Consider the following 22,264-nt stretch of genomic DNA (forward strand, 5'->3'; position numbering starts at 1 on the left):
AAACAGTTTCATGAAATCTCTTTAGTTGAGCCATAACTGAAACTCGAATCATGGAGACATCTACCAAAAACAGAGAAAAAAATTAGTAATAATTAGTTTGGTTGGCATCATTAAGAAGATTTCATATTATTTCCCCGACCAGGATTCCTTTGACCACACCCACAACATTCACCCACTTGCCTTGCCTAAACAAAATTAAATGAATTAGAATAAAAATGCTCACTGTGACACAATATAACTTTACCCATTATTTTCAGCAGTTTCTTTTCTATTCTCTACTTGTTTTTCCATTGTCTCTACCTTGGTATTCAAAACCTTTATTGGAAGCTGAGAGAACGGAGGGTGTGGGAGTCATTAGTTACCATGAAAGAGAAGTGAGGTCTCTGCATGAGGCACACAAGTCTTTGGTGCCCAAGTGGTGGTTCTGAACTCATGAATTGCAAACACCTGCTTCTGTTTTAGAGCCCTGCAATGGTTATACCCAGCAGGAGAGAGAAATGCTGTTTCAGGAAATAATTCCCCTTAATTTGAATTTCCTTTCAGATACATGTTCACAAACACTTGTTTTTTATGAGTGGATCTTGTGACATAGAGTAGGTGTGTTTCTTGAAAGTGCAATAGCCATGAGACCTTTCTAATTTGAGTCTCGTTTAGCCAGAGAATTTAATTAGAAGTTCAGAAAATTTTTTATTTGTGACTTGCTGGTGTACTGGTCATTGTTTAAGAGAATCATAAAGCCAGCATATGGCAAAAGACTCACGTATGTATGTATCTATTTAATGTAAAATATTTCTGAAAAGCATAGTGTTATATCCAAATAGTTCTTTAGTTGACAGCACTAAATGAGATAACTGTATGTATATTTCAGCTGAGAAAGCAAATTTTTCATTTGTAACCTCTGTAATCCTGAAAGAGTACACTTTTTTTTCTTACCACCTTAAGTTTGTTCTCCTTTTTGGTTGTCATTATATGTTAAATAAAGGAGTTGATAGAATTGGTGGGGGGAGGGGAGAGGATCATAAACCATAATTAAGTATATCCTTATGGCTACTATTCCAGGAATATTCTCTAAGGTTGCCCACATGTGAAGCAGCTTGTGGCAAATCAATGCCTGAGATTCAAGGTGTCTTCTCTAAGAATTTTGGTTTGAGCATGTATTTCGAACACAGTGTTTGTTCTCTTGGTATAGAAAAGTGTTATGACTTAATCTGCACAATCATTAGCTTGATTGTCATAAAATGGGGATAAAATGGTGCCTGTGGCATTGAGTGGTGGCAAGACCAAATGAAAGATGCATGCAAAACACGTGGGGCAGTGTTGCTCAAAGTCAGCAGCCAAGAGTGCTGGCTGTCATGATATGGTGATGATAGCTTTTCTTTCTCAATTGGAAAAGGCATATATTTCACTTTGTGCCTCAGTTCTCACTGCTCCAAAGAATAGCATCCTTTCTCAGTGATAACCTTCAATTTTGCATATGTAATTTAGCATTTTTTTTTTTGGTAGTCTACCTGGATTACAGCTGCAATGTGATGGAAGGTTCCTATGGTGCTGAGGTCATCCCACATCAATTGCCCCCAGCATCTCTCTGCTTTTCTGCAAGAAGACTTTTTCCCAAGCCATGAGTAGTTTTCATATGCAAAGAAAATAATACCCAGGGTGAATCCTAATCACTGGAGGATGAGTTTCTACGGATCAGTAGAAGAGGCTGTTTCCAGCCTCTCTGGCTTTTGAAGGGACCATTCTGAAACCCATTCATTATGGTTCTTGGACATTCCCAGTGGGAATGAGCCTAGTTATTTATAGTCATCACCAGTTCAGTGATGCAGCTGTCTTGGCCTTCCCTTCCCTTCCCTTCCCTTCCCTTCCATTCCCTTCCCTTCCTTTCCCTCTTCCCTTCCCTCTTTCCTTCCCTCTTCCCTTCCCTCTTCCCTTCCCTCTTCCCTTCCCTCTTCCCTTCCCTTCCCTTCCCTCCTTCCCTCCTTCCTTCTTCCCTTCCCTTCCCTCCCCTCCCCTCCCCTCCCCTCCCTTCCCTTCCCTTCCTTTCCCTCCATCTCTCCCTCCCTCCCCTCTCTCACCTCCCCTTCCTCTGCTCTCTCCCCTCCCCTTCCTCCCTCCCTCCCTCCCCGAATTATGACTCAAGTAAATTACTCCAAACTTTCTCTGAGATCTTTGTGAAGGAATCCAACTTGATATGCAGAATATAATCTATATTATCACTCAAGTCGTCACAAATATTATCTCCAAAGTTGGTGAAAATTCATCCAGACATTTTTCATGTGATGCAGTAGCAGTAGATAAGCTGACAGAAGTCCAATTTTATATATATGGCAAATCCATAAACCTAAATATTGTTTCTTGAAATTGTTTATGGGCCTCTGAATATCAAATATGTTGTTAGTTAAACAAAAAAAAGAAAAGAAAAAGAAAACAGTTAGGTATCCTAAGGTTGCTTACTACTTAATCCTGTTAATCTTTCTATGAAAGAAAAAAAAAATCCTATTTATAGTGTCAATTATGTCTTCACTTGTCTACTTTTTAGCTTAGGGCATTGGGACAACTCTCATGATTCATAATCACTTCTGTTCACCGTTTCAGTGCAAGTGACCAGAAATAAAAAATATCTTGATTTAAAGCTAGAAAGGTCAACTTGCAGTTGTCTAAGGGCCCTCAGGAAAACCAGTTTGTGTTGTTTTGTTAGCATCTTTATCATATCCTATGCCTGTCTTTCTGTCTATCTAACTTGGTCTATTATGAATACTTAACTTTTTTCTTGCAGGGACATACATAAGGTATTAGGTTGGTGAAAAAGTTATTGCGTTTTTGCCATTGAAATTAATGGCAAACACCGCAGTTACTTTTGCACCAATCTAATAGTTATTTTTCAAAGAGAAAATTAAATAAGATGAGGACTCATGTGACCTGATACCCCCCATATGGGAATTTAGCATGCAACAATAATTCCCGAAGGGATCAATCTTAACCAATATGGCTTTCATCATGAAACTAATAGCTTTTAGGTTGAATTCAGCTGGAAGACGTGGTCCACATGGAGATAAGAATGTTTCTAATTTGAATTGCTTGTGATTTAAAGATCAAGGTGTTTAAAATACCAACAACAAAAATGAGTATTTTGAGCTTCTGAAATGGATGCTGTCACAATCCTGGGTCTGTATTGTTGCATTGCATGCATAGCACAGCCTGGAGCTGAGTACCACTTGCTTTTTATTTGGAGGTTGCCACTGTGCCCTCCTAACTTGCACCTTCTTCATCCGTGGGTTTTCTTTGGTTCTTACTTATTGATGATACTAGCCTGGCCTGCAAAGGAATTCGAATTTTGATCTCAACGTTAATATCCTAGAAGACATGCATTAAAATAACGTTTTCCTTTTAAAGCTAAAATAAATATAGGGTGCAATAGCACAATTTAAATTAGCTAATTCTGGAACTTACTGGGGCCTTTATGACTTGATCCAAATAAAAGGGAAGGGTGCAAACTCCCCTAGTTTACTGATGTGGAAGCTGAGAAATAGAGTTTTCTTTAACTGAAACATAATATTTGTACATTGTTATAGGATATTTTGATATGTTCTTACATGCATAGACTCTTTAATGATCCAGTCAGGGTATGTAGGGCATTTATCACCTCAAGTATTTATCATTCCTATGTTTTATGAATGTTTCAAGTATTCTCTTTTAGCTATTTTGAAATATACAATACTATGGTGTTAACTATAGTCACCCTATGCTGCTATCAGACATCAGAAATTATTCCCTCTAACCATATATTTGTACCATGAATCAACCTCTCTTCTTCATCCCCCAGCCATACACCCTTTTCAGCCTTTGGTACCCGTCATTCTACCCTCAATCTCCATGAAATCAACTCAGTTTTGCTTCCAGTCACATCACTGATGATACAGTATGTCAGCTCTTAGGTGGTCTAAGTAAGACTTGGAAGATGCTTCACTTTTTATGTTGGAGTAGGAAGGTTCTAAGCTATGTCTTTCATGAACATTTTGGTTAAACAAAATATCCTTTTTTTAAGTTAAAAGTATTTGTAAACCCAAATTATAAAATTCAGAATTCCCTTCAAACAGGCAAGACATAAAACCATAATGTTTTTGAAGGGATCTGAGTAGATGTTACGAGCATATTACCAAGATGATAGATCAATGGGAAGGTGAGAGCACATACAGATGGAAGGAAAATGTGGTAATAGAAATCAAATGCTTTCAAAAAGCTTGAATGCATTGCTCTCTTCTAAATATCCCTTTTCCTGTCATTATTAATCCTGGTATTTTGCTTTATTCTTCATATTTGGGAATTTCTTCTGCTGTGAAATCTGAGTTTTATATAAAAAGATAATATTCTATTTTAGGACCGTCTTAAGGGTCACCCTATGAATGGTCTGAGAACATCACCAGAGCATGTGCATTGGAGTCCTCATTAGCTACTCAAACAAAAGCTCTTAAAATTCACAGGATTCTGAGTTGGTGTGAGGGTGGAATGAAAAGACCCTTTCTTTTTCCTTCAAAAGCAAGCCAGGCAATCAACTCCAGGGGATGCCTACAGGGGCCATTAAATTTCAAGATGTGACATGAGCTTGATTGCTTAATTGGCTACACATGGAAGGGAAGCCAATGCCCTTCAGAAGCAATATAACTCCTATGAAATAAACGTTCTTCTCTAAGCATGCCAAGCTTTTAAGGCACCAGGGAAGTCAAATTTCTTATTTACATATTTGTTTTCTGTGAACAAACCCAATTGCTCCTCCCTACTCCCGAAATACTCTGAGTCACAGGCAATGCATACTTGCTCACGTCTACCTTTTGGTAGATGCTTCACATTATGCACTTTTCGTTTCAATAATCTCACAACTGGACTCTGCCTCCACTCTTCACCACTTACAGTCTATTCTTAACCCAAATAGGCAGAGTTTTCTACTGAAAAGAAAAGTCACATTGTGTTGCTCCTCTGCTCTAACCCTCAAAAATATTTTAGCCAACTCAGAACAAAGGCTTAAGGTCTTAGGATGGCCTACAGCGGTGGTTTCCGAAGTGTGGTCCCTGGATCTGCAAGATCAGCTGGAAAGCTGTTAGACATGCGTCCTCTCTAGCCCTGCCCCAGATCTACTGAACCAGAAACACTGAGGGTGAGCTGAGTCCAGATAGCTACATGCTCTGAAGTCTCTTGTCCCTGAGTAATGATGTCTCCGCTCATACACTGGTTCATTTGTTCATTCATTCATTCAATAAATATTTGCATATCTAAATGTTGGGCTCTGGGCTACACTCTTGGGATGTAAGACTAGGTTTCTGAACTTTGGGAATTTGTGCTGTAAAAAGAGGTTAAATATAAGTGATGACTATTGCATCATAGCCATTCTTTTGATTTGGCAAGGACTACTTGAACTATCTTTGTACCTACCCTCACCAACTTCAGGTCTTTTCTTAGATACCATCCTTACAGGTGCAGCCTCCTTGCCCACTCTATTAGCTTCCTAGGGCTGCTGTTACAAGTGCCACCAACCAGGGGCCTTAGAAAGTAACAGATATTTCTTCTCCCACTGTTCTGGAGGCCAGAAAAATCAAGGTTCCAGCACGGCCATACTCCCTCTGAGACTCTAGGTAGAATCCTTCCTTGCCTTTTCCTAACTTCTGGTGACAGCCAGACATCATTGATGTTCCTCAGCTTGTCTCTGTATCCCTCCAGTCTCTGCCTCTGTTGTCACATGGTAGTCTCTCTGTGTGTCTTAACCCTGTCTACTTAGGAGGAAGGACACCAGCCATTTTGGTTTCAGAGCTCACTCTACTCCAGTGTAGCCTAGCTACATCTGCAACAAATCTGTTTCCAAATAAGATCACATTCTGAAGCACTGGAAAATAGGACATCAATATACCTTTTCTTTATCAGGGGCGCAAATGTAATCTATAATTTCCACCCTATTTAAAATTGCACCTTGCCCTCCACATGCCATACCCCGCTTCTTCTGTGCTCTGTTTCTCTTCTTGCTGCTTGTGACTTCCCAGCACATGCCATGTTTTACTTCTCTATTTGGCTTCCTGTCTGGCTCTCTCCACTGGTATTTAAGCGTTAAAAAGGCAAGGATACTTGCCCCTTTCATTTTCATTTCCACAAAATCCATAGCTTTTAGAATATACCTCGCACACAGTCGTGGCTCCATATATATTTGTTGAATAAATGAAAATGATAGATCACTAACAACATCATTTTGTTGTTCAGAAGTCTGATAAATCTAAAGCCCACCCCCCTCTTTTTCATGCCCAGTAGGCTAAGCACAGAGAGAGTATTATGACAGTGCCATCTGAGAAAAGTTAAATTTATTCTAAAATAAATGGTAAGCTTCTTGGTTTTTTTTTTTTTTTTTTTTTTTTTTATCAAGAAATGGATGGCTCTTCTTGGTTTTCTAAATGGCTTTCCATCATGGAAATACCCAAGGGAAGTTTTGGATTTGGGGATATTTCTGGGTAACTAAACTGGCATCCAGGAATCAGGAAAGAACTGGTATCAGAAGTATCATTGGTCAAAGCAAGACAGAATAAAAGGCTCTCTCACTGAGTTTCTTGTGGAATTAAATGAAGACACTGTTGAGTGAAGGATAGAATGTGGGACTTTAAACTTATACCCAAGTTTACATTTTGGCTGTGCTATTTATGAGCCATATGACTTTGGAAAAGGTACCTAACCTATCTGAGACTGTTTTCTCATCTATAAAATGGCATCAATATTTCAGTATTGTATAATTAACACAGATACAAAAATACAAGGTTTAGCAAAGTGGGAGGTCCACAGTAAGCACTCAATAAGTTTATTCAAGAGAAACATAAATCCAGATGGTATATTTAAGAGTTTGGTGGATCTTGGCTTCTCTTTCAGGGCATCATGGGACAGAAAAAAATGGAGTCATGAAAACAATGTGAGCCAGAGTTCTAGAAATGGTAACATCACACAAATCAAGAGGCAGACAATGGTGTCAGAACATAGGAAAAATTGCAAACCTCTCATGTATTTATTTTTAGAGAGGTTGCCTACGTTTTATCAGTTATGAATCTCGGATGGCAAATTTAAGGCAAGTTTCATAAAACACTTTGGGAAAGTGAACCATAATATTAAAGCATGAGGTTTCATCCTGGTATTGTTAAAATTAGGCAGAATGGCTTGGGAGGCCGTTCTCTTTAGCAGCTCGCTTAACCATGTTGCTTATAAAAGATGGCAGTGAATTGAAACTGAAAGGCAAACTGTGCTCTCGCCATCTGTCTTGAAAGAAGTATGATATGGCTGTCATTCAGACTGTTTGGAAAGAAAAACCACTTATAAGTTTTTCCAGCCCTGGATTGAGCACTCTGGACAGAGTTGGATCCAAACTATAAAAAATGCCTCTGAGGTTATTTTCCAAGGCTTCATTTCAATAGGAATGCTTTGACAATCAGACTTAAGCCATCCATTGACTTAAATTACTTTTTGAGACTGGATTAATTAAAATGCTCAAGATACGAAACCCCTGTCTATCTCCCTGTCCTATTTCTCCTGTTCTTCTCCCATGGATCATCAAAATTTGGTTAGCGTGTTGAGAGCTGCTCAAATGGTCAGGAAATAACAACGATGATTAACATGGTGGCTTTAGAAAGGTTGCATCTGTAGCAACAATCAGGTTTTACTCTGTGAAAACAATTGCACATGATTAAAAATTCTCCATCTAGACAAAGTGTTATTTTCTACAGCAAAAATGTCCTTGTGCTTTAGAGACTGAGACAGGGAGGAATAAAGTCCACATCCTCTCCTGCCCCAATTGATAGAGTCTCCGGCATGCTGTCAAGGTATCAGTGTGCTGGCCCACTTCTGACTAACCAGAAGGATCTTTTCTTACAGGTAAGGTATTTCATATGCATTTTTCTACTCTGGAAACATGAGCGGTGGCCTTTTTAGGTCACATAAATAGGTCTACATTATGGATGGCACATAGTACTCGCTTTTATAAGCTGATTGCCAATCTGTCCTTGCTTACCCTAGAGCAGAGAAGACATTCAATCCAAATAAGCATCTTTCTGCTAAATGACCTTTGCTCAGCTTTACTCTCGTCAGAACTTTACCTGTCTACAGCACTGGATGAAACTAGGTTTAATATCTATGCCGTCATTCCTTAAGCATTAGATACTTAAATTTCAAGCAATACAGAATAATTCTGCTTTGTTGCTAATACTTGGAGGGGCTATTTTATGAGGAGACATAACTTGACATAGAATATTTCTGCCTTTTGTAACAGTGTGCTGTATTTTAGGTTCCTATGCATGATGCAAATGAAATATTTTATAGACTTATCACAGCTGGCAGTTGGAAGTGACTACTGGGCAATCGCTCCATACCATTCTCTTCTTAAAAATGACAAGCTTAATTGGCCTACCCATGATCCCTAAGTGGAGAATCATAAGCCATAGAATTAAGAAAAACAGTTAATGAGTGCTCCAGTGGGAGAAGAATAGAGTTCTTTAAAAAATGACTAGGAGAGAATGTAAGACAATTTCAAGCCTCTACTAATAAGTATTATTATTATTATTACTTCTACTATATGTTAGGTATGTTGCTGGAAGGTAGATGGGAGAAGATGATAAACATATTTGGGAGTTTTGAGGACAGTTTCTGTCCTGTGGAATGAGTACTTCTCATTAGTAAAATTGTAGGCCAAATTTCTTCCTCCCAGTCTTCTCATTTAGATCCTCCCAGGCCAATTTTGGAGCGCTCCCCACACCTACCACAAACTGCATTTCCTGGAACCCATTTTCTGTTACAGGCATCTTTTACCTTTCCCTGTGCCAGCAGATCCTGGCTACCTGACCACCTGTTTCCTGAAAGCAGAGCCTTTCCCCTGTTTGTCTTTCTTACTCCTGTTTCTAAATCTCATCACCATTAACATCTCCATGGAGTTTATCTTATTTGTTGAATGAGCCACCCTTTGTTTTAGTGAATGTAATTTGACGGAAAGAATTCCAGTTAAGGTATGTCAAGTAAAAATGTGGTTGCTGATAGGACCTGGAGCAATTAGGGGCAAGCAATACTATAATGCCTGGGCCTCGTGGAAGGCAGAACTGGAAAGTGAGTCTGGATTTAAGCAGGTCTGGGAGCCTTAACAGGCATGGAGTCCACAGGCTCTGTTTGAATGCTTTGTCATCATTATGCTTCTGTTGGCTTTTATGTGTCCTTAATTTTGGGCCCTGCAGCTAATCCATCCACTGTCTTAAAATCCCAAATCCAAATTCCTTGGAAGCAAATTCATTGGCCTACCTCATATTTTCCCATTATTCCCCAGGTTATCAAACAGCCCATCAGATTCAGTTGGATCAAGACACACACACACACACACACACACACACACACACACACACACACACACAGAGTATTCGAGGCTGTGGCTGCTGAGGGATAGTTTGAGAAAGGGGAGTGATGTGTCCTCTAAGATAAGGTCTTAAGATAACAGCCCAGGGACCTTTGTGGAATAGTTAATGTGTTAGCAAAGTAGTTTTTGGAAGGGAGTAAGGTGCTAAGATTGGTTTTTCACTTATAATCAAATCATATTGAAAAATCATTTCCTGTTTTGCCCAGGTCAATTTCTGACAGCAGTTTAAAAATAGAAGACTTAATACACATATTCCTACATAAGTGTGTGTGTGTGTGTGTGTGTGTGTGTGTGTGTGGTATGTTGAGGGAAAGCATATGAGCACTATTGCAGTGGCAACAGAAGACAAAGTAGTATGGACTTTTAGTGCAAGAGGAGATTTTAGAGATCTGCCAACCCAACCCACACATTTTACACTTGAAGAAATCCACACGCATAAAATTTAGATGGCTAACTAAAGGGTATACAGCTATTAAGTGGCAGAACAGAGACTCGGATCTCAGATCTCAGGCAGAACAAAGCTCAGATCGCCAATCCAGTGAGCCTCACAACCCAGCTCTATTATACTTTTGACTCTAGAAAGTCTTTATTATTAGGTTGGTGCACAAGTAATTGTGGTTTTTACCATTAGAATTGCAAAAACTGCAGTTACTTGTGCATCAACCTATAATTGAAGCAAGTCCAAATATATATGATGCTTTGTCACTGCATGATTGGCTTATTACCTGTTAGTTCTCACCTCAAATATCAGTACCCAAAGGGCTCCTTGACCATTACCTACAGTCAGTTCCACTCTTTATCCTCCATGTTTTCTATGACATTATTCTTTACACATCTTCAGATCACCTGCCCCAATCTTTAATTGCCTTGTGTGCATTTGTGTCCTCATCTTACTCTTTCAGTAAAATGTGAGGCTCCATGAAGGTAAAGATTGTTTCTCTTCCTCACATCTGCATCCCTAGCTCCTGTAATCATGCCCAGCATATTGTAAGAACACCTAAATAGTTGGTCATGCCTTTGTTCATTTAATACATATAGATATTAAAATAATAAATGGCTGGGGAGAACACATAAACTCTTCTTGGCCACATATACTTCCTAATTACTAACAGCATACAAAGTTTAAAATCCCTATGCTAATATGTTTATCTAAAGATCCTTAGATATTTTTGTGTGCCATGTCATAATTTCAAGCTGAAACAAAACCTGGAATTCATAGCAAAGGGAACCAGCAACATCTGAATCAGATGTGACTTTACCTGTGTGGGTGTATTCCACACAACTGTGAGTGTGCTCATGACAGAGAGTGAGTTGGCTTAGAGATGCTGCATCCTAAATATCCTCTTTGTTTGTGACTCTGACTTTGTCCTGTCACTTTGCTGGTGACTTGTGACTTTGTCCTGTAACTCTGATGGTAAGAATTGTTCATTCTTATTTCTGGCTCTTGGCAGCCTACAGATGCTTCCTGTTAGTGCTCCTGGCAGGTTACTGATGGGGCCTGTTGTTTATTGCCCTATCTATCAAGTCCTATTTACTTTTAAAATAAACTTTAAGTATACTGTAAACTCCCTTCACAAACAGGTTTTTCCTCCTCTTTTACACTTGACAAGCCTCTAAAAGAAACAGTAACTCTGTCTCATAAATATTTGAACCTGAACCTTTTAGGAAAGAATTATACTTAAGCTACTCAAGAACAGGAAAGGTCTCCGTCTGAAACCTCCCTTCCAACTACTCACTTCTCTCTTTCTTTTCAATCTCTCTCTCACTTTTTTTTTGCCTTATCTCATTCCAACTTTTATATTACTCCCTTATCCCACTGCAGACCCAATTCTCTGGTCAAAACTGATGACCATATCTTTATTAAGTATTGCTTATATAATGTAAATGTCTTTATTAAAAATATTAAGGGGCCTACTATTTCCCAGATCATCAAATCCAAATGTTTTACATCTCTTACTTAGTCCTGCATCGTGTGAATTTACTATTTTATTCAATCATCTAACACAAACCTGATGAGAAAAGACATTGACATGGTACAACAACAACAAAATGTGTTGGGATTTAGACTGATACTGACTTGGGTTCAATTCTAACACTACTACTTAGTAGCAGACAGCCTTGATGAAGTCTCCTAACTTTTCTTACTATATTTTCTCATTGGAAAAGTGAATACTAATAATACTAATTTGAGTAAAGATTCATGGTTGTGATCATTAATTTGAGATGTCAACTTGATTGGATTAAGGAATGCTTATTAAACTGGAAAGTATTACTTCTGGTTGTGTCTGTGAGGTTTCCAGAGGAGACTGGTGCATGAATCAGTGGACTGAGTGGGGAAGATCCACCCTCAATGTGGGTGGGCACTATCCAATTGGCCGGGGGCCCAGATAGAACAAAAAAGGATAGAAAAAGATTTCCTTTCTCTCTCTCCTAGAGCTAGGACATTCTTCTCCTCCTGTCCTTGGATATCAGAACCCCAGGCTCTCCAGCCTTTGGACTCCAGAACTTACACAAGCAGCCTGCTGGGTTCTTAGGCCTTTGGCCTTGTACTGAGACTTATACCATCAGCTTGCCTGGTCCTGAGACTTTTGGATTTTGATTGAGCCACGCTACTGGCATCCCAGGATCTCCAGCTTGCAGACAGCCTGTCGTGGGACTTCACAGCTTCCATAATTATGTGAGCCAATTCCCCTAACAAATCTCCTCATATGTCTATCTATGTCTATATCTATATCTACACCTATATCTATATCATCTATCTATATCTGTAATCTATCAATATCTATATCCTATTGGTTCTGTTTCTCTGGAGAACCCTGACTAATTCACTGGCATTCTCTAAATATTTACAGCTCTTCTCTTTCTAAGCACGTGGTAGTATTACATTCCACCAGCACTTTTTAGTTTAGGAAAGGTTAAATGACTTGTTTTGACTAATGAAATGTGAGTGGAAGAGATGTGTTTCACTTGTGGACTGACATTTTTAGAGATAGTGTGTGACTTACAATGGTCCCTTCCTCCAATGAGGCAAATATGAAAACATATGGAGAAAGCCATCATTATCTCAGGATCTTGGCTGTTTATAATAAGCAGATCCTCCTACTGATCCCCCCCTGGATATGCAGCATGAGCTATGGGGGTTGCTTGTTACTACAGCAAACAGTTTTGTATCCTAACTGAAACATCTATTTGGCAAGGTTGTTTGGAGGATGAATGACAATATACTTACAGAGGCAACACAGTGCCACTATGCAATCAATCAATAGTATCTGTCATCATCAGGATCATTATCATTGTTGTTAGCATGTTATTTTGGTAGCTTTATTTGCTATTTCTATTCTGCATTTTGTCTTTATTCCCATGATCTTATTGTGCTTCAAGATTTGCATGTCTTGCCCTTCACTAAATTATTAGATCTTTGAGAAGGACAAGATACTTCCATGTGCCCTCATTCAGGAATAATTGGCTATGGTATCTGTTCTAACTACTCTACTGTTGCAGCATGAATGCAAGTATACATAATACATAAAGAAATGGGCATATTTGTGTTTCAGTAAAACTTAATTTATAAAAAAGAAGGCAAACCATAGTCTGTAACCCTCATTTAGACTCTGTTCTTACTCTTCTCCCTCCTTCTCTTGCTCCATCTTCAACCCTAGTTTTCCTCTTTCTTTTGTGGGTGTGATTGTATTCTCTGCTTCCCCAGATAGACTTTTTCCTCAAAGATAAAAGTAGCAACCAGTAGCCCTGCTATAAAAGGGCGTAAATCCCTTCCTCCCTTGTGTTGTTCCTTGGGTAATGTGCCCACACTGGAGCCAATCTCTGAGGACAGAGCATGGGAATTCTCGATTGGTCAGGCTTGAGTCATGTGACCACCCCTATAATTAGATAATGGTTTGTGATTGATGAATTCTTCAGAGTGGCCAGGGGTGCAGATGGAAGAAAGTAAGATGCTTGGTAGACACAACAGGGTGCTTCTTACAAGCCTCCTTTCTCCTACGCATGCAAAAAATAAGAAATAATCTAGCTCATAGGACCATCCTTAACAAATATATATTGGGTAGAAGACTTAATATTTCATAGCCAATTTCCCTGAGTATTCTTCAAAGACTTCCTTTGGGATCTGGAAACAAAGCGTTAACTGGTATTTCTGATGGATTAGCTGTGAGAGGTAGGAAATACAACAAACCAAGAAGACTCTTAAGTTTCTGGCTGAAGTGCCTGGGTGAGTAGAGGTACCATATATTTAAATGGTTAGAATTCATCTCCTAAATGTAAGGGAAAGCAGCAATATAGATATGCCCCAATTGGCTTGTAAGTGTTTTCCAGTGATCTGGGAAAACTTACCAAATTTTACAAAAGCTAATAAACAAAGCAATATAACACTATATGAGTCAGGACTCTCTGTAATATGGGGAATGCCTGAAATGCTAAGTTCCTCTCTGTAATATGGGGAACGCCTGAAAATTCCTAATATAAAATGCCATACTACAGGGGGAAAAAATCCTTATTCTTGATATACCTGGTCACATAAGGTCTGTGTAAAGGGCATTACTGGCTACTGTGGGTATGTGTTGGGCACTCAAAACCTGAGTCAGTTGAGTATACCAGTGCATCTTCTATTTTTACTTTGCTCAGAAAATCTGATGAAATTATACAAATCCCTGAAATCTAATATTTTTATGTGATAAGATTGTGTAAGAGGAGGGGGTGGAAGAGAAGTTTGGAAAATGTGGTGACAGATGGCAAGTGGGCTCAGGCACATAGCGTTCCTATATATAGGGGAGGGGACAATCTGGTTAATCAAGGGGAGGGGGGAGCACTTTTAAATTTAGATTCAAGTATTTTATATATTCAGCAACATCATTTACTGAAGCAGCCTAGCTGGGTAGAATTTTTAATTTTTTTCTTGGTTGGGGTGAGTTGGTTGGGGGTGAGTTGTGTGAAATATATTTTCAACAGTTTTCTATATTCTTTCGTGATGTCTACATTTAACAATCAAATTGTATCTATAAGTTTTGGGTGTGTCTGTTGAGAGAGGGCTGAGAATATCTGTCTCTAGAGAGAGGTCCTTCCAAGGAAATTTATGACATTTCAAAAATTAGGGTCATCACAACTAATTTAACAACCATGGAAAATTAAAGAGAGTGTTCACAATGAAGACGACTGTAGTTTAGTAGAACGAGCAGTGAGCTGGCAATGAGGACACTTGAGGTCCAGGCCCAGCTCTAGGCAACACAGGCTCAGGTAGATTGTGCCTTACACAAGGCACTTCAGCTCTTTGGATCTTAATCTGTTTATTTTTAAACTAAAAGTCCAGATTAAATAATCTATAGGACAATCTTGGTTTCATAGTTCCACTGTTATAGGGTGTCTCTCAGTGCTCAGTTAGTTAGGATGCTTTTGATTCCAGGTAACAGAAAGCCTAACTAAAACTGTCTTAACTAGTCACAGGGAAAGCCTAGTGTTGAGGGGCCTTTTGGATTGGTTTCATTCAACAAAGCACATTTTCCCAACTTGTTTACTCTTCTATCCAGGGTGTCTGCCTCATCCTGACAGGTTGGTGGCTCTTCAGTATCTCAAAATATCTGTTAAGGACTCCTGGTTAATGTGATGCTTTCTTATTCAACTCTGGATGAAAAGACAAAATCACTTTCTGAGGCTGTCTTAGACAAGTAAGGATATGCCTTTGAGCATATCCCTGAAAACTTGTCCTTGCGTAACATTAGCCCAAAATGACTTTTGCTCACACCTCTGATCATGTCCAGGGAATGGGGTTACCCTGAACTACAGGAAAGACTCCTAGAGCCAGTGGTTAGCTCAGCAGGGGGATTGTGGTCACATAAGTGAAAATCAAGAAGGTTCATGAGTAATGGAGGCAACCATGAAATCTACCAAACACTTGGTAGATTTTGGCTTGGAACACTTAAGTTTCACATGATCTACATAGTTAAATAAAAACTAGAAAAAAACTAAATTAATGAAATAGAGGTTTTATGTGGTAGCTATTATCATAGCAAGTACATAGTAAGTATTCAGTAAAGATGCCTACCTTAGGCTAACCTTAAATCTGTTCAACACAGAGAATGGACCTCTTAGTTGGCAACTAAATAATAAGAAATTGCAGGCATTTTGGGGGTTGCCGTAGTGACCAGAGGCCTTCTGCTGTACATTTTTGTTTTAGTTCAGTGGTTTTCAAACTTGGCTGTAAATTGGAACCACCTATGGAGCTTTGAAAAACACTGTTGCCTGAATCCCATCTCAGTGGGGCCCTAGCCATTTAGAGTTTTAAAACTCTCCAGATTATTGTAACTTACTGCCAAGATTGAGGATCTCTGTCTTAGGGACTCTAAACATGAGCATGCTAGGTGCGTTCTCATCCCCTCTTCCCTTGAACTCCCTTTTATAATTCTCTTTTTCTCTACTCTAAACTCATAACTGTTAGATTCTTCTCCCTGAGCTGGGACTCCCAGAGATACCACATGTTCTCCATTAGAGTATGACAAAAACCTGAATGTGAGGGTGGAAACCAAGAGGAGGGAAGGCCTACTGTCAGTAGGGTGTTAGAAGAAGTGGATAAAAGGGTGGAGAAAACAAGAAGTGATGCAAAAAGCATTTTCCTCTGGCACTAGGATGAGGTTGGAGATGCACATTTAGGCACTCTCAGACTCAGATTCCCACACAAACACCCATACGCATACAGACACATCATCTGAAATTCTTCCCAGCCTCCTCCCTGCTCAGCCCACTGCCAACCGCTTGCTTAGAATCTTGCTGCAAATTCATAAAACACCTAAAACATGAATAAATGAGAAGTGACTGTGTATTCATTCATTTGCACATTCATTTATTCATATGTTCTATAAATATTGATTAGGGACCTACTATGTGCCAGGTACATTGCCAGATGGTGAGTGAACAGTGGTAAATAAAACAGGAGCTTATAGCACAGTAAAGGACTCAAATCTGGAAAGCATTGGAGTGTATGAAGCAGGGCAGTGATTGTCTTCTTCACCAGTAATTGAGTTCTGGTCTCTGTACTTCATTTGTTGAGGGAATCCTTGGTAAATTAATAACCACCCAAGTGAGTTAGCGAGACAAGACCAGAGTGACTAGAGCATGGTACATGTGCAGGTGGTTAGGAAAAAGTGGAATAATATTAGGTTGGAAATAGTGGTGGGTATCAGTTCATGTCGGACCTAGTTTTTAAAAAATCAGACATTATATTCTGCACATTGGGAAATAAATGCATATTTTCAGAAGGGAGTGATAAGGTCAGAGAAAGTATCCCTGAAATCAGGGGGATAAAGAAAGGGCTATTTGGGAATATAAGAAAATAGAAAAATATTTCTGAAAGAGAGAACAGAATGTGCAAAAGCTTTGAGTCAAAAATGTTATAATACAGCTGGGTGTGGTGACTCATGCCTGTAATCCTAGCACTTTGGGAGACCAAGGTGGGCAGATCACTTGAGGCCAGGAGTTTGAGACCAGTGTGACCAACATGATGAAACCTCATCTCTAATAAAAATACAAAAATTAACCGGGCATGGTGGTCTGTGCCTGTAATACCAGCTATACAGGAGGCTGAGGGAGGAGAATCACCTGAACTTGGGAGGCAGAGTTTCAGTGAGCTGAGATCGCACCAGTGCACTCCAGCCTGGGTGACAGAGTGAAACTTCACCTCAAAAAACAAGACAACAACAACACCAAAATGAATGGTATAATATGTTCGAGGAGCTGAAAGACCCAAAGAGATATAGATTGAAATATATGTATTTATATTTTCCTGTGGTTTTCTACTATTTCTGGAAATTATTTCACATAATTAAAAACTCAAGCCAGATAAAAGAGAATAGTGCACATTCTGTTCTTTCAGAAACAATTTTCCATTTTCTTATTTTCCCAAATAGCCCTTTCTTTATCCCTCCGATAGTAAGTCTTTGTCTCATTATTAAGACAAAGACTTTAATAATAAGACAAAGACTTCTCTATTCTTCAGAAATTTACTTAACGGTAAATCAGATATAATCCTAGAAAGTCAAGAAAGTTAATAAGACTGAAGCCCACACCAGGAAAAGAAGATTTATGTATGATTACTATTTTTTTGTAGTTAACAATTTACACCATGTAGGATCCTATAGAAAAAGAAAGGCATTCTTGTTTTTAACTCTTTGTCTCATGTAGTAAAAAATTTACTGCAACAAAGGTAAGATGAACCACAATTTACAAGCAACAAATAGATGATGAGTATTTCAAGAAACAAAAGTATAATAATTTAGATTGGTTAAGTGGACTAATAGCACCATTAGTGGACTGACATGAAAATGTGATATTTTGGGGAAAAAAATGTAAAACACAAAAAAAATCATGAAACACATTAAATTACATTTTTAAAAAACAGCTCCAAATAGGCGTGTTTGGAAAAGTGTTAGAAGTATGTACACTTAAATGTGAATACTGGAAACATTTGTGTAATAGGTTATAGATGACTTTAAAAATTTTTGATTTAGATCTTGAGTTATCTACCATTTAAAAGATGAATATGTTAAGAAGAAATTATAAAACCCATCAAAGTCCTTTAGTCCTAAAAGTACATGTGAAAGCTTTACTAGCTTTAGTCAACATTTATGATTATGCCTTCAATATTCATCCTCCTTTTCTCATTATTATCCTAATTCTCCTTTAAATGTCACCTTCCCCCACCGCATGCATCTCTTTTGGGGGATGCTCCCCTGAGTTAGGGATGTGGCAGGCACTGTAGCTCTAAGCCCAACAATGTGATCTTTCCCCCAGTCAAGGTGACTACCTCAAGAAAGGGCAAGTGACCCAAGTTAAACTAATGAGGCAGAACAACTGATTTGCTGGAAGAAGCTAGGAATAAATAATCCTTGCTCATATGAGAGAACCCTAAAGAATCCTTTCTCTTCCCATATGCATGAGGAAGTACATACCCCAGGCAGCCATTAGCAGCCACATTTCAGCTGTGATGAGGCACCTGCCTTAGAATGAATAGAAATCCTGGAAGGCAGAGTTGGAAATGAGCTAGTTATTTGATAACTTAGTGGAATTGCTGATCAAACCCACCTGCAAGTGAGTGCCACCTGTGGGCTATCAACCCATGAGAAACTATGAATCTTCTTTACTATTTACTCCAGTTTGAATTTGTGTGTGCATGGTTATCTTTCTGTTAATTGTAACTAAACACATCCTACTTCCTTTTTTCTATGTTATTCTCATCCTGGAAGATTACTATCAGGTAATTAAAGATGTTTTTTGTAGCTTACTAAAAATTATTCAAAATCACACGTTTTATTTTCCTTGACCTGGCTGGTGTATTCTAGAACTGTGCTGTCTAATATAGTAACTACCAACCAAATGTGGCTAATTAAATTTAAAATAGTTAAAATTAAATATAATTAAAAATTCAGTTTCTTGGTTGTACTTGTGACATTTCAAATGCTTAATAGCTACATGTCGATAATAGCTACCATATTAGCCAGCAGAAATAGAGAATATTTTCAACATTGCAGAAAGTTCTGCTGAATAATAGTGTGCTCTCTCTCTCTCTCTTTCTCTCTCTCTCTCTCTCTCTCATTCTCTTTCTCTCTCTCTGTATGTGTGTATACATTGGAGGGAGGGGAAGCACACAAAACAGACATTAAATGGGGAAAGCTGTATTCTAACATCATCTATAGCAGTTGATTTACTACATTGCCTTGAATAAGCCTCTTCCCCTTTCTTAGGTCTTTGTCTTTCCTCTAAAAGTAAGAGACCAGACTAGGGGATTTTCGGGTTCTCTTCTAGGTTCAATGTACTGAAATTTTAAGTGCTTTCTTTTGATTTCTAACATTTGTAGACTTTTTCATTCTTCAGAGATCAGCTGTGAGATCTACCATCAGATCATATTGGATACAAAACACTGACAACCAGAATGGAAAATTCAGGACACTTTCATTTTTTTTTCTCTTCTAGCAAAAAAAATCCCACAGAAATTTAGTGGAAAGTAGGCATTGTTTTAAAGAGTGTTCAGGACAATTTCCTTTACTTAGTGTCAACACAGTCAGCTAACACAGGACAAGGTGGTCACCCTGAATATGGTTCACCACTTCATACAGGAATATATTACCTACCAAAAAAAAAACTATCAAAGGGTATGGAGAACGGTCAAAAAATGTACTCTTTTTTTTTTTTGAGTTGGAGTTTCTCATCACCCAGGCTGGAGTGCAATGGCAGTCTTAGCTTATTGCAATCTCCACCTCTCAGGTTCAAGTGATTCTCCTGTCTCAGTCTCCTGAGTAGCTGGGATTACAGGTGCCTGCCACTACACCCAGCTAATTTTTATATTTTTAGTAGAGATGGGTTTTCACCATGTTGGCCAGGCTGGTCTCAAACTCCTGACCTGGGGAGATCTGCCTGCCTCAGCCTCCCAAAGTGCTGGGATACAGGTATGAGCCACTGAGCCCGGCCAAATCTACTTATTTCTATAAAGGCAGCTTATTATGTATGCCATCTTGATGGTGAATTGATATTTAATTTTTGATTCATTTATTATCATTCATTTATTCACTCAAGCATTTCATTGTTTACTATATGCCAGGCAGTATGTTAGACTCTGAAGATGTATCAGTGAACAATATGTTTGTCCTCCTTGTTCTCATGGTGATTCTTATAAGGAGATAAAGCAAGAATTAAACAAATAATTCCAGAAATCACTATTTACATTAGTATTTAAGATTCTAGAGGTGCTGTCCCAAGGGATATAAGAGGACATAACACAATGAACTAATCTTGTCTGGGGTATTAGAGAAGGCTTTGGAAAGAAGGTTTCCCCAGTTTATTCAAGGATCCAAGAGAAGAATCTAGTAGAAGTCAAGAATGAGAATGTTTGTAAGAGATGAGGCTAGAAAAGTAGGTGGGCCAGTTCGTGCAGAGCCTTGTCAACTGTGGTTGTAAGTTTTGGATTTTATTTTAAGTGCAGTGGGAAACCGTTGAAAGGTTTTTAAATAGCAGCAGTGACATGATCATCATGTGTTTCAAATATACTCCCTCCAGATGCATAGTCGGGGAGACACAGGTGGAAGGTACATACTGCAAGACAAGTAGACTTGCTATAGTTCAGGTAAAAGATGATGGTAACCTGGGCAAGAGTAGTTGAATGCAGATGGAGAGATTGGAAAGATTTGAGGCATAAATAGGAAGTAGAATTAATAGGTGGTAGTGACTGATTGGATGCAGATGTTCACGGGGAGGGACATGGCAAAGGGGGTCTTCATTTCTGGCTGAAACTGTTGTGTTGTTGAATCGCCATTGGATTTGAGTAGCTTTGGAAAATCTGATCTCAAATCAGCTATGGATTTGAAAGTTGTATAAACCAAAAAAAAATCATTGTTTTCATTATTGCCAAAGCAATCATTTTTATGACCTTTATGTGCTTCCGATATATGTCATATCCTTGCAAAAAAAGAGACTACTTGGTCTCTATAAAAATATATGCATTACTTCGGTTAGAGAAAAGGAGGTGAAGCTGAGGGATTTCACCTTTCTCTCTGTCCTAAAAGGAGAATAAAGAATAAAGAAACGAGAAGTGTAAGAACAAAAGAAATGACCTTATTCTTTCTTTTTCTTCTGCCTGGAAGACAGACAAGATAAGCAATGAGGAATTAGAGTTGATAAAGTAATTGTAGAGCTAGGCTGCTGGAGGTGAAAAATGAGACTCCTACATGAAGGTTATCTTTTTTTCCAGCCTAAGAAAAATCTTGTCTCCCATTTTCTTTTTCGTACAGCTACTGAAAATTCTGCCTTATGGATCCATATTTAAATTATAGTATTGAATAGCACCAGTTTGATAGAAAATGATTTAGCCTCTCTTTCCAACTGTGTGCATTCACTGTTGCTACTAATGATTTTTATTCTTAAGCAGTAATTGGGTTTTATTTTGTTGTGTTTGTTGGTTGCTGCTTTTTGTTTGTTTGTTTGGTGTTTACCTTGTGAGTGCTTTGCATTTTTAAGAAATAATTGTGATTATTGATGTGTATAATGCTCTCTTCATGGCTTACTGCAGTGCATAGAACATGAAAATTTGATTCATCAGTGAAAAATACAAGATAAAGTTTTTATCAGTCAGGATAGACTAGATGCTGCTGCAATAACAAATAACTCTGAAGTTGTAATTCCTTAAACAAAAAACTGTTTTGTATTCACTATTTAGATCCATCAAGGGTTGGTAGGGGAAGTGGAGACCTCTGCTCAAGGATTCAGGCTGATAGTGTAGCTCATCTCTGCTTCAAAGACATGAAGAGATCTAAGGATGTTACTTCAACAATTAAATGCTCTATTGCTTGAAGAAATGTCATCAGTGCTACTGATACCTCATTGGCTGGAACTTCATGGCCCACCCAACCCTAGAGGATCAGCAAGTACAATTCTATCATGGTTAGAAGGTGGAAAGGCTCAGCTTCTCTGAGAGATGTGAGAGTAGTTTTACTTTGAGTTGGGAGAATAGACTAAATGTCCTTAAAGATCAATATATGTTGATTCTTACATTATTAGGATAAACAATCATTGGCTGCAATGCAATGGACTGCAAGATATTTGGAAGAAAAAAAAGAGAACTCTGTTGATTGTCTTGCTTCATTACATGCATTTAGAATGACACTTAAGGAGGTCTTTATTCCAGTATTTTTTTCTTCATTTTCAACATTGCCTATCTGAATGCCTTGAACATAATCCATTAGGTGGTGGATTAAATTGAATTATAGAAGTAACTATCTTGACCCTTATTTTAATCTCTATAAATAACAAACATAATGGTTACAGGTTGTCAATATGGGAACCTTTATTAGCAAAGGTGAA

The 22,264-nt window shown here is 38.4% G+C and overlaps 1 protein-coding gene and 1 long non-coding RNA gene across 3 annotated transcripts in view; one reads left to right on the forward strand and one right to left on the reverse strand.

Annotated features, from left to right (window-relative positions):
• The window catches only part of LOC144579432 (uncharacterized), a 149,620-nt gene that overhangs the window by 121,687 nt on the left and 5,669 nt on the right, over positions 1-22,264 (reverse strand). The window lies entirely within an intron of this gene.
• The window catches only part of TAFA1 (TAFA chemokine like family member 1), a 545,952-nt gene continuing 535,511 nt past the window's right edge, over positions 11,824-22,264 (forward strand). The window contains exon 1 of one of the 2 annotated variants that reach the window (XM_035276068.3): positions 11,824-12,089. The gene's annotated coding sequence lies outside the window, so the exon portion shown is untranslated. The remainder of the gene's footprint in view (positions 12,090-22,264) is intronic. The other variant, XM_054245847.2, reaches the window with a different exon arrangement.

This window comes from Callithrix jacchus, chromosome 15 (genome assembly GCF_049354715.1).
Source record: "Callithrix jacchus isolate 240 chromosome 15, calJac240_pri, whole genome shotgun sequence".
Lineage (NCBI taxonomy): Eukaryota > Metazoa > Chordata > Mammalia > Primates > Cebidae > Callithrix > Callithrix jacchus.